Source organism: Ranitomeya imitator, chromosome 9 (assembly GCF_032444005.1).
Source record: "Ranitomeya imitator isolate aRanImi1 chromosome 9, aRanImi1.pri, whole genome shotgun sequence".
Lineage (NCBI taxonomy): Eukaryota > Metazoa > Chordata > Amphibia > Anura > Dendrobatidae > Ranitomeya > Ranitomeya imitator.
The window spans coordinates 74741278-74753442 of record NC_091290.1 but is presented as its reverse complement, the minus strand read 5'-3'; the positions used below and the strand labels follow the sequence as shown (position 1 = coordinate 74753442).

At 37.6% G+C, this 12165-nt stretch overlaps 13 non-coding genes across 13 annotated transcripts; all 13 read right to left on the bottom strand.

Annotated features, from left to right (window-relative positions):
* Positions 1–471: 471 nt before the first annotated feature.
* Positions 472–553, bottom strand: TRNAS-AGA (transfer RNA serine (anticodon AGA)). The gene has a single exon. It is a non-coding gene; the product is annotated as a tRNA-Ser (tRNA).
* Positions 554–1511: 958 nt separating this feature from the next.
* Positions 1512–1583, bottom strand: TRNAQ-CUG (transfer RNA glutamine (anticodon CUG)). The gene has a single exon. It is a non-coding gene; the product is annotated as a tRNA-Gln (tRNA).
* A 660-nt stretch (positions 1584–2243) lies between these two features.
* On the bottom strand, positions 2244–2325 carry TRNAS-AGA (transfer RNA serine (anticodon AGA)). The gene has a single exon. It is a non-coding gene; the product is annotated as a tRNA-Ser (tRNA).
* Positions 2326–3282: 957 nt separating this feature from the next.
* Positions 3283–3354, bottom strand: TRNAQ-UUG (transfer RNA glutamine (anticodon UUG)). The gene has a single exon. It is a non-coding gene; the product is annotated as a tRNA-Gln (tRNA).
* A 660-nt stretch (positions 3355–4014) lies between these two features.
* On the bottom strand, positions 4015–4096 carry TRNAS-AGA (transfer RNA serine (anticodon AGA)). Its single transcript has one exon. It is a non-coding gene; the product is annotated as a tRNA-Ser (tRNA).
* Positions 4097–5054: 958 nt separating this feature from the next.
* TRNAQ-CUG (transfer RNA glutamine (anticodon CUG)) lies at positions 5055–5126 on the bottom strand. The gene has a single exon. It is a non-coding gene; the product is annotated as a tRNA-Gln (tRNA).
* A 660-nt stretch (positions 5127–5786) lies between these two features.
* TRNAS-AGA (transfer RNA serine (anticodon AGA)) lies at positions 5787–5868 on the bottom strand. The gene has a single exon. It is a non-coding gene; the product is annotated as a tRNA-Ser (tRNA).
* A 957-nt stretch (positions 5869–6825) lies between these two features.
* Positions 6826–6897, bottom strand: TRNAQ-UUG (transfer RNA glutamine (anticodon UUG)). Its single transcript has one exon. It is a non-coding gene; the product is annotated as a tRNA-Gln (tRNA).
* Positions 6898–7557: 660 nt separating this feature from the next.
* TRNAS-AGA (transfer RNA serine (anticodon AGA)) lies at positions 7558–7639 on the bottom strand. The gene has a single exon. It is a non-coding gene; the product is annotated as a tRNA-Ser (tRNA).
* Positions 7640–8893: 1254 nt separating this feature from the next.
* On the bottom strand, positions 8894–8965 carry TRNAQ-UUG (transfer RNA glutamine (anticodon UUG)). Its single transcript has one exon. It is a non-coding gene; the product is annotated as a tRNA-Gln (tRNA).
* A 659-nt stretch (positions 8966–9624) lies between these two features.
* On the bottom strand, positions 9625–9706 carry TRNAS-AGA (transfer RNA serine (anticodon AGA)). The gene has a single exon. It is a non-coding gene; the product is annotated as a tRNA-Ser (tRNA).
* Positions 9707–10666: 960 nt separating this feature from the next.
* On the bottom strand, positions 10667–10738 carry TRNAQ-UUG (transfer RNA glutamine (anticodon UUG)). Its single transcript has one exon. It is a non-coding gene; the product is annotated as a tRNA-Gln (tRNA).
* A 660-nt stretch (positions 10739–11398) lies between these two features.
* On the bottom strand, positions 11399–11480 carry TRNAS-AGA (transfer RNA serine (anticodon AGA)). Its single transcript has one exon. It is a non-coding gene; the product is annotated as a tRNA-Ser (tRNA).
* Between the last annotated feature and the right edge of the window lie 685 nt (positions 11481–12165).

Sequence of the window (12165 nt, the reverse complement as noted above, 5' to 3'; positions counted from 1 at the left end):
AAATGTTGATGAAAAGTGGCTAGTAAATAGAGTGCTGGATCTGTTACTTGGAAAAAGGGTAAGAAAAAAAATAATTGCAAAACTTATACTGTTAGAAAGCTGTTCATCCAGAAGTGGCTAAAAATGTTTCATTGTGTGGTAAAAAGTTTCTTCCAAGAGATAATTCAAGGTTGTTGCAAATCAAAGTGCATGTCCCAGTACATCTGCCACAGCAGTGGTCTGTGACTGCTAGACAAAAGAGGGAGAAGCACCACTTACCTGGTGGCACTCATGGCACTTCTTTTAATTAGTGGCTTGACGCACGTGGGATGCAGCGTCAGATCGGCTTATAGAAAATACATACAAAAATCAAGTCAGTCTGGTTCTAGAAACCCGGTCTAAAGTTTGCATATCACCTTTATGTGTGATAAACCAGGACACACGCACATTTATCTTCTCGGGTAATCAGACAAAATACTACAGGAACATATTCGTAGTCGGCAGGATTTGAACCGGCGCGGGGAAACCCCAATGGATTTCTAGTCCATCGCCTTAACCACTCGGCCACGACTACTCAGACGTTGACCATTGATGAGTTTCACACACCTTTTCTTATAGCACCATGATCAAGAGCAGTGATTATCATATTGGAAAACATCTCAGAAAATAGAAACAAAATTACAGGTACCAGTAAAATATAAAAATCTGATTTAAAGTCATCATCAATGGGAATCATGTACAGTTTAAGACTTTTACCTCTTTATAAGGCGGATTTTCAGTGGGTCCACTCCAAAATCATCCTGAAAATTACTCTGAAAATGCTGAAAACACTGAACAATTTAGTTTCCACGTAAAAAAGACTTGCTGTTCATATGATCAGGCATTTGGGTGTCTTTTAACCACATCAAGTTTCCAAAAATGCCAAGCGGTTAACTAAAATAAGCATATCATTCTTCAGGTGTTTTTCATTTCGAATAGCTCCATACTTATAATACAATTTAATGGCAAGGTTAGAAAAACTCCTTCAAGGTTCCTGAGTGACTTTTAGTGCGTTTTGTGAGCTACAAAGAAGCGCCACAAAAATAGACTCAAAAGGTTCCCAAAATAATTTTATAAAAATACCACCAAAAATGTTTGCAAACTGCTTTAGGAAATTCTGAAAAACAAAAGAAAAGATGATTCAGGAAGAAAACGCCAACAATTCCTGAAGCCATTTCAGCTTAAAATCCTTGTCAGTTTAATACACCTGCAAAAAGTGTTATGTGAACATTGACATAAATCATAGGGTATGGTTGCTTTGTGTGACACAATTTGTAAGAGTGTTGTATCTTAAAGTCAATTTTAAGTTTCGGTAATCCTGCTTCATAGGTGGATTTGGCCATACAACTCAAAGTGATCACTCCATGGATGTTTGGAACATTCAAATCTTTTTTTGGCATGTTGATTTTTAACTCTCTTTTTATGTTAAAACTTGGGCACAGGAGAACTCAGTGTAAGCGGAAAAACTGAAACATATGTACAAAAAGCTGCCCAGGTTCCACTGAGATTTGAACTCAGATCGCTGGATTCAGAGTCCAGAGTGCTAACCATTACACCATGGAACCACACAAAAAAAATACATGGCTGCAGTTTTTGTGCTAAAAAGCACATTTGAACTCATGAATGAAGGTGAATACAGGCTCTAAAGCTGTAGTGCAAATCTACAATTAATACACAATGGTAAATTAATATCTCCTTAACTTTTATTCCACAAGTGTGCCAAGGGTTGCATGATATCTCAACAAGGACAGTTTTAAATGTGGATGAAAAGTGGCTAGTAAATAGAGTGCTGGATCTGTTACTTGGATACAGGGTAAGAAAAAAATAATTGCAAAACTTATACTGTTAGAAAGCTATTCATCCAGAAGTGGCTAAAAATGTTTCATTGTGTGGTAAAAAGTTTCTTCCAAGAGATAATTCAAGGTTGTTGCAAATCAAAGTGCATGTCCCAGTACATCTGCCACAGCAGTGGTCTGTGACTGCTAGACAAAAGAGGGAGAAGCACCACTTACCTGGTGGCACTCATGGCGCTTCTTTTAATTAGTGGCTTGACGCACGTGGGATGCAGCGTCAGATCGGCTTATAGAAAATACATCCAAAAATCAAGTCAGTCTGGTTCTAGATACCCGGTCTATAGTTTGCATATCACCTTCATGTGTGATAAACTAGGACACATGCAAATTTATCTTCTCGGGTAATCAGACAAAAAACTACAGGAACATATTCGTAGTCGGCAGGATTTGAACCTGCGCGGGGAAACCCCAATGGATTTCTAGTCCATCGCCTTAACCACTCGGCCACGACTACTCAGACATTGACCATTGATGAGTTTCACACACCTTTTCTTATAGCACCATGATCAAGAGCAGTGATTATCATATTGGAAAACATCTCAGAAAATAGAAACAAAATTACAGGTACCAGTAAAATATAAAAATCTGATTTAAAGTCATCATCAATGGGAATCATGTACAGTTTAAGACTTTTACCTCTTTATAAGGCGGATTTTCAGTGGGTCCACTCCAAAATCATCCTGAAAATTACTCTGAAAATGCTGAAAACACTGAACAAATTAGTTTCCACGTAAAAAAGACTTACTGTTCATATGATCAGGCATTTGGGTGTCTTTTAACCACATCAAGTTTCCAAAAATGCCAAGCGGTTAACTAAAATAAGCATATCATTCTTCAGGTGTTTTTCATTTCGAATAGCTCCATACTTATAATACAATTTAATGGCAAGGTTAGAAAAACTCCTTCAAGGTTCCTGAGTGACTTTTAGTGCGTTTTGTGAGCTACAAAGAAGCGCCACAAAAATAGACTCAAAAGGTTCCCAAAATAATTTTATAAAAATACCACCAAAAATGTTTGCAAACTGCTTTAGGAAATTCTGAAAAACAAAAGAAAAGATGATTCAGGAAGAAAACGCCAACAATTCCTGAAGCCATTTCAGCTTAAAATCCTTGTCAGTTTAATACACCTGGAAAAAGTGTTATGTGAACATTGACATAAACCATAGGGTATGGTTGCTTTGTGTGACACAATTCGTAAGAGTGTTGTATCTTAAAGTCAATTTTAAGTTTCGGTAATCCTGCTTCATAGGTGGATTTGGCCATACAACTCAAAGTGATCACTCCATGGATGTTTGGAACATTCAAATCTTTTTTTGGCATGTTGATTTTAACTCTCTTTTTATGTTAAAACTTGGGCACAGGAGAACTCAGTGTAAGCGGAAACACTGAAACATATGTACAAAGAGCTGTCCAGGTTCCACTGAGATTTGAACTCAGATCGCTGGATTCAAAGTCCAGAGTGCTAACCATTACACCACGGAACCACACAAAAAAAATACATGGCTGCAGTTTTTGTGCTAAAAAGCACATTTGAACTCATGAATGAAGGTGAATACAGGCTCTAAAGCTGTAGTGCAAATCTACAATTAATACACAATGGTAAATTAATATCTCCTTAACTTTTATTCCACAAGTGTGCCAAGGGTTGCATGATATCTCAACAAGGACAGTTTTAAATGTGGATGAAAAGTGGCTAGTAAATAGAGTGCTGGATCTGTTACTTGGAAACAGGGTAAGAAAAAAATAATTGCAAAACTTATACTGTTAGAAAGCTGTTCATCCAGAAGTGGCTAAAAATGTTTCATTGTGTGGTAAAAAGTTTCTTCCAAGAGATAATTCAAGGTTGTTGCAAATCAAAGTGCATATCCCAGTACATCTGCCACAGCAGTGGTCTGTGACTGCTAGACAAAAGAGGGAGAAGCACCACTTACCTGGTGGCACTCATGGCGCTTCTTTTAATTAGTGGCTTGACGCACGTGGGATGCAGCGTCAGATCGGCTTATAGAAAATACATCCAAAAATCAAGTCAGTCTGGTTCTAGATACCCGGTCTAAAGTTTGCATATCACCTTCATGTGTGATAAACCAGGACACACGCAAATTTATCTTCTCGGGTAATCAGACAAAAAACTACAGGAACATATTCGTAGTCGGCAGGATTTGAACCGGCGCGGGGAAACCCCAATGGATTTCTAGTCCATCGCCTTAACCACTCGGCCACGACTACTCAGACGTTGACCATTGATGAGTTTCACACACCTTTTCTTATAGCACCATGATCAAGAGCAGTGATTATCATATTGGAAAACATCTCAGAAAATAGAAACAAAATTACAGGTACCAGTAAAATATAAAAATCTGATTTAAAGTCATCATCAATGGGAATCATGTACAGTTTAAGACTTTTACCTCTTTATAAGGCGGATTTTCAGTGGGTCCACTCCAAAATCATCCTGAAAATTACTCTGAAAATGCTGAAAACACTGAACAATTTAGTTTCCACGTAAAAAAGACTTGCTGTTCATATGATCAGGCATTTGGGTGTCTTTTAACCACATCAAGTTTCCAAAAATGCCAAGCGGTTAACTAAAATAAGCATATCATTCTTCAGGTGTTTTTCATTTCGAATAGCTCCATACTTATAATACAATTTAATGGCAAGGTTAGAAAAACTCCTTCAAGGTTCCTGAGTGACTTTTAGTGCGTTTTGTGAGCTACAAAGAAGCGCCACAAAAATAGACTCAAAAGGTTCCCAAAATAATTTTATAAAAATACCACCAAAAATGTTTGCAAACTGCTTTAGGAAATTCTGAAAAACAAAAGAAAAGATGATTCAGGAAGAAAACGCCAACAATTCCTGAAGCCATTTCAGCTTAAAATCCTTGTCAGTTTAATACACCTGCAAAAAGTGTTATGTGAACATTGACATAAATCATAGGGTATGGTTGCTTTGTGTGACACAATTTGTAAGAGTGTTGTATCTTAAAGTCAATTTTAAGTTTCGGTAATCCTGCTTCATAGGTGGATTTGGCCATACAACTCAAAGTGATCACTCCATGGATGTTTGGAACATTCAAATCTTTTTTTGGCATGTTGATTTTTAACTCTCTTTTTATGTTAAAACTTGGGCACAGGAGAACTCAGTGTAAGCGGAAAAACTGAAACATATGTACAAAAAGCTGCCCAGGTTCCACTGAGATTTGAACTCAGATCGCTGGATTCAGAGTCCAGAGTGCTAACCATTACACCATTGAACCACACAAAAAAAATACATGGCTGCAGTTTTTGTGCTAAAAAGCACATTTGAACTCATGAATGAAGGTGAATACAGGCTCTAAAGCTGTAGTGCAAATCTACAATTAATACACAATGGTAAATTAATATCTCCTTAACTTTTATTCCACAAGTGTGCCAAGGGTTGCATGATATCTCAACAAGGACAGTTTTAAATGTGGATGAAAAGTGGCTAGTAAATAGAGTGCTGGATCTGTTACTTGGATACAGGGTAAGAAAAAAATAATTGCAAAACTTATACTGTTAGAAAGCTATTCATCCAGAAGTGGCTAAAAATGTTTCATTGTGTGGTAAAAAGTTTCTTCCAAGAGATAATTCAAGGTTGTTGCAAATCAAAGTGCATGTCCCAGTACATCTGCCACAGCAGTGGTCTGTGACTGCTAGACAAAAGAGGGAGAAGCACCACTTACCTGGTGGCACTCATGGCGCTTCTTTTAATTAGTGGCTTGACGCACGTGGGATGCAGCGTCAGATCGGCTTATAGAAAATACATCCAAAAATCAAGTCAGTCTGGTTCTAGATACCCGGTCTATAGTTTGCATATCACCTTCATGTGTGATAAACTAGGACACATGCAAATTTATCTTCTCGGGTAATCAGACAAAAAACTACAGGAACATATTCGTAGTCGGCAGGATTTGAACCTGCGCGGGGAAACCCCAATGGATTTCTAGTCCATCGCCTTAACCACTCGGCCACGACTACTCAGACATTGACCATTGATGAGTTTCACACACCTTTTCTTATAGCACCATGATCAAGAGCAGTGATTATCATATTGGAAAACATCTCAGAAAATAGAAACAAAATTCCAGGTACCAGTAAAATATAAAAATCTGATTTAAAGTCATCATCAATGGGAATCATGTACAGTTTAAGACTTTTACCTCTTTATAAGGCGGATTTTCAGTGGGTCCACTCCAAAATCATCCTGAAAATTACTCTGAAAATGCTGAAAACACTGAACAAATTAGTTTCCACGTAAAAAAGACTTACTGTTCATATGATCAGGCATTTGGGTGTCTTTTAACCACATCAAGTTTCCAAAAATGCCAAGCGGTTAACTAAAATAAGCATATCATTCTTCAGGTGTTTTTCATTTCGAATAGCTCCATACTTATAATACAATTTAATGGCAAGGTTAGAAAAACTCCTTCAAGGTTCCTGAGTGACTTTTAGTGCGTTTTGTGAGCTACAAAGAAGCGCCACAAAAATAGACTCAAAAGGTTCCCAAAATAATTTTATAAAAATACCACCAAAAATGTTTGCAAACTGCTTTAGGAAATTCTGAAAAACAAAAGAAAAGATGATTCAGGAAGAAAACGCCAACAATTCCTGAAGCCATTTCAGCTTAAAATCCTTGTCAGTTTAATACACCTGGAAAAAGTGTTATGTGAACATTGACATAAACCATAGGGTATGGTTGCTTTGTGTGACACAATTCGTAAGAGTGTTGTATCTTAAAGTCAATTTTAAGTTTCGGTAATCCTGCTTCATAGGTGGATTTGGCCATACAACTCAAAGTGATCACTCCATGGATGTTTGGAACATTCAAATCTTTTTTTGGCATGTTGATTTTAACTCTCTTTTTATGTTAAAACTTGGGCACAGGAGAACTCAGTGTAAGCGGAAACACTGAAACATATGTACAAAGAGCTGTCCAGGTTCCACTGAGATTTGAACTCAGATCGCTGGATTCAAAGTCCAGAGTGCTAACCATTACACCACGGAACCACACAAAAAAAATACATGGCTGCAGTTTTTGTGCTAAAAAGCACATTTGAACTCATGAATGAAGGTGAATACAGGCTCTAAAGCTGTAGTGCAAATCTACAATTAATACACAATGGTAAATTAATATCTCCTTAACTTTTATTCCACAAGTGTGCCAAGGGTTGCATGATATCTCAACAAGGACAGTTTTAAATGTGGATGAAAAGTGGCTAGTAAATAGAGTGCTGGATCTGTTACTTGGAAACAGGGTAAGAAAAAAATAATTGCAAAACTTATACTGTTAGAAAGCTGTTCATCCAGAAGTGGCTAAAAATGTTTCATTGTGTGGTAAAAAGTTTCTTCCAAGAGATAATTCAAGGTTGTTGCAAATCAAAGTGCATATCCCAGTACATCTGCCACAGCAGTGGTCTGTGACTGCTAGACAAAAGAGGGAGAAGCACCACTTACCTGGTGGCACTCATGGCGCTTCTTTTAATTAGTGGCTTGACGCACGTGGGATGCAGCGTCAGATCGGCTTATAGAAAATACATCCAAAAATCAAGTCAGTCTGGTTCTAGATACCCGGTCTAAAGTTTGCATATCACCTTCATGTGTGATAAACCAGGACACACGCAAATTTATCTTCTCGGGTAATCAGACAAAAAACTACAGGAACATATTCGTAGTCGGCAGGATTTGAATCTGCGCGCGGAAACCCCAATGGATTTCTAGTCCATCGCCTTAACCACTCGGCCACGACTACTCAGACATTGACCATTGATGAGTTTCACACACCTTTTCTTATAGCACCATGATCAAGAGCAGTGATTATCATATTGGAAAACATCTCAGAAAATAGAAACAAAATTCCAGGTACCAGTAAAATATAAAAATCTGATTTAAAGTCATCATCAATGGGAATCATGTACAGTTTAAGACTTTTACCTCTTTATAAGGCGGATTTTCAGTGGGTCCACTCCAAAATCATCCTGAAAATTACTCTGAACATGCTGAAAACACTGAACAAATTAGTTTCCACGTAAAAAAGACTTGCTGTTCATATGATCAGGCTTTTGGGTGTCTTTTAACCACATCAAGTTTCCAAAAATGCCAAGCGGTTAACTAAAATAAGCATATCATTCTTCAGGTGTTTTTCATTTCGAAAAGCTCCATACTTATAATGCAATTTAATGGCAAGGTTAGAAAAACTCCTTCAAGGTTCCTGAGTGACGTTTAGTGCGTTTTGTGAGCTACAAAGAAGCGCCACAAAAATAGACTCAAAAGGTTCCCAAAATAATTTTATAAAAATACCACCAAAAATGTTTGCAAACTGCTTTAGGAAATTCTGAAAAACAAAAGAAAAGATGATTCAGGAAGAAAACGCCAACAATTCCTGAAGCCATTTCAGATTAAAATCCTTGTCAGTTTAATACACCTGCAAAAAGTGTTATGTGAACATTGACATAAATCATAGGGTATGGTTGCTTTGTGTGACACAATTCGTAAGAGTGTTGTATCTTAAAGTCAATTTTAAGTTTCGGTAATCCTGCTTCATAGGTGGATTTGGCCATACAACTCAAAGTGATCACTCCATGGATGTTTGGAACATTCAAATCTTTTTTTGGCATGTTGATTTTTAACTCTCTTTTTATGTTCACCGGGCAGCACGGTGGTGCAGTGAATAGCACAGCAGCCTTGCAGCGCTGGAGTCCTGGGTTCTAATCCCACTCAGGACAACATCTGCAAAGAGTTTGTATGTTCTCTCCGTGTTTGCGTGGGTTTCCTCCGGGTTCTCCGGTTTCCTCCCACATTCCAAAGACATACTGATAGGGAATTTAGATTGTGAGCCCCATCGGGGACAGTGATCATAATGTGTGCAAAACTGTAAAGCGCTGCGGAATATGTTAGCGCTATATAAAAATAAAGATTATTGTTATTTATTATTTATGTTAAAACTTGGGCACAGGAGAACTCAGTGTAAGCGGAAAAACTGAAACATATGTACAAAGAGCTGCCCAGGTTCCACTGAGATTTGAACTCAGATCGCTGGATTCAAAGTCCAGAGTGCTAACCATTACACCATGGAACCACACAAAAAAATACATGGCTGCAGTTTTTGTGCTAAAAAGCACATTTGAACTCATGAATGAAGGTGAATACAGGCTCTAAAGCTGTAGTGCAAATCTACAATTAATACACAATGGTAAATTAATATCTCCTTAACTTTTATTCCACAAGTGTGCCAAGGGTTGCATGATATCTCAACAAGGACAGTTTTAAATGTGGATGAAAAGTGGCTAGTAAATAGAGTGCTGGATCTGTTACTTGGAAACAGGGTAAGAAAAAAATAATTGCAAAACTTATACTGTTAGAAAGCTGTTCATCCAGAAGTGGCTAAAAATGTTTCATTGTGTGGTAAAAAGTTTCTTCCAAGAGATAATTCAAGGTTGTTGCAAATCAAAGTGCATGTCCCAGTACATCTGCCACAGCAGTGGTCTGTGACTGCTAGACAAAAGAGGGAGAAGCACCACTTACCTGGTGGGACTCATGGCGCTTCTTTTAATTAGTGGCTTGACGCACGTGGGATGCAGCGTCAGATCGGCTTATAGAAAATACATCCAAAAATCAAGTCAGTCTGGTTCTAGAAACCCGGTCTAAAGTTTGCATATCACCTTCATGTGTGATAAACCAGGACACACGCAAATTTATCTTCTCGGGTAATCAGTCAAAAAAATACAGGAACATATTCGTAGTCGGCAGGATTTGAACCTGCGCGGGGAAACCCCAATGGATTTCTAGTCCATCGCCTTAACCACTCGGCAACGACTACTCAGACATTGGCCATTGATGAGTTTCACACACCTTTTCTTATAGCACCATGATCAAGAGCAGTGATTATCATATTGGAAAACATCTCAGAAAATAGAAACAAAATTCCAGGTACCAGTAAAATATAAAAATCTGATTTAAAGTCATCATCAATGGGAATCATGTACAGTTTAAGACTTTTACCTCTTTATAAGGCGGATTTTCAGTGGGTCCACTCCAAAATCATCCTGAAAATTATTCTGAAAATGCTGAAAACACTGAACAAATTAGTTTCCACGTAAAAAAGACTTACTGTTCATATGATCAGGCATTTGGGTGTCTTTTAACCACATCAAGTTTCCAAAAATGCCAAGCGGTTAACTAAAATAAGCATATCATTCTTCAGGTGTTTTTCATTTCGAATAGCTCCATACTTATAATACTAAATTGTATTGGCAAGGTTAGAAAAACTCCTTCAAGGTTCCTGAGTGACTTTTAGTGTGTTTTGTGAGCTACAAAGAAGCGCCACAAAAATAGACTCAAAAGGTTCCCAAAATAATTTTATAAAAATACCACCAAAAATGTTTGCAAACTGCTTTAGGAAATTCTGAAAAACAAAAGAAAAGATGATTCAGGAAGAAAACGCCAACAATTCCTGAAGCCATTTCAGCTTAAAATCCTTGTCAGTTTAATACACCTGGAAAAAGTGTTATGTGAACATTGACATAAACCATAGGGTATGGTTGCTTTGTGTGACACAATTCGTAAGAGTGTTGTATCTTAAAGTCAATTTTAAGTTTCGGTAATCCTGCTTCATAGGTGGATTTGGCCATACAACTCAAAGTGATCACTCCATGGATGTTTGGAACATTCAAATCTTTTTTTGGCATGTTGATTTTAACTCTCTTTTTATGTTAAAACTTGGGCACAGGAGAACTCAGTGTAAGCGGAAACACTGAAACATATGTACAAAGAGCTGCCCAGGTTCCACTGAGATTTGAACTCAGATCGCTGGATTCAAAGTCCAGAGTGCTAACCATTACACCACGGAACCACACAAAAAAAATACATGGCTGCAGTTTTTGTGCTAAAAAGCACATTTGAACTCATGAATGAAGGTGAATACAGGCTCTAAAGCTGTAGTGCAAATCTACAATTAATACACAATGGTAAATTAATATCTCCTTAACTTTTATTCCACAAGTGTGCCAAGGGTTGCATGATATCTCAACAAGGACAGTTTTAAATGTGGATGAAAAGTGGCTAGTAAATAGAGTGCTGGATCTGTTACTTGGAAACATGGTAAGAAAAAAATAATTGCAAAACTTATACTGTTAGAAAGCTGTTCATCCAGAAGTGGCTAAAAATGTTTCATTGTGTGGTAAAAAGTTTCTTCCAAGAGATAATTCAAGGTTGTTGCAAATCAAAGTGCATATCCCAGTACATCTGCCACAGCAGTGGTCTGTGACTGCTAGACAAAAGAGGGAGAAGCACCACTTACCTGGTGGCACTCATGGCGCTTCTTTTAATTAGTGGCTTGACGCACGTGGGATGCAGCGTCAGATCGGCTTATAGAAAATACATCCAAAAATCAAGTCAGTCTGGTTCTAGATACCCGGTCTAAAGTTTGCATATCACCTTCATGTGTGATAAACCAGGACACACGCAAATTTATCTTCTCGGGTAATCAGACAAAATACTACAGGAACATATTCGTAGTCGGCAGGATTTGAATCTGCGCGCGGAAACCCCAATGGATTTCTAGTCCATCGCCTTAACCACTCGGCCACGACTACTCAGACATTGACCACTGATGAGTTTCACACACCTTTTCTTATAGCACCATGATCAAGAGCAGTGATTATCATATTGGAAAACATCTCAGAAAATAGAAACAAAATTCCAGGTACCAGTAAAATATAAAAATCTGATTTAAAGTCATCATCAATGGGAATCATGTACAGTTTAAGACTTTTACCTCTTTATAAGGCGGATTTTCAGTGGGTCCACTCCAAAATCATCCTGAAAATTACTCTGAACATGCTGAAAACACTGAACAAATTAGTTTCCACGTAAAAAAGACTTGCTGTTCATATGATCAGGCTTTTGGGTGTCTTTTAACCACATCAAGTTTCCAAAAATGCCAAGCGGTTAACTAAAATAAGCATATCATTCTTCAGGTGTTTTTCATTTCGAAAAGCTCCATACTTATAATGCAATTTAATGGCAAGGTTAGAAAAACTCCTTCAAGGTTCCTGAGTGACGTTTAGTGCGTTTTGTGAGCTACAAAGAAGCGCCACAAAAATAGACTCAAAAGGTTCCCAAAATAATTTTATAAAAATACCACCAAAAATGTTTGCAAACTGCTTTAGGAAATTCTGAAAAACAAAAGAAAAGATGATTCAGGAAGAAAACGCCAACAATTCCTGAAGCCATTTCAGATTAAAATCCTTGTCAGTTTAATACACCTGCAAAAAGTGT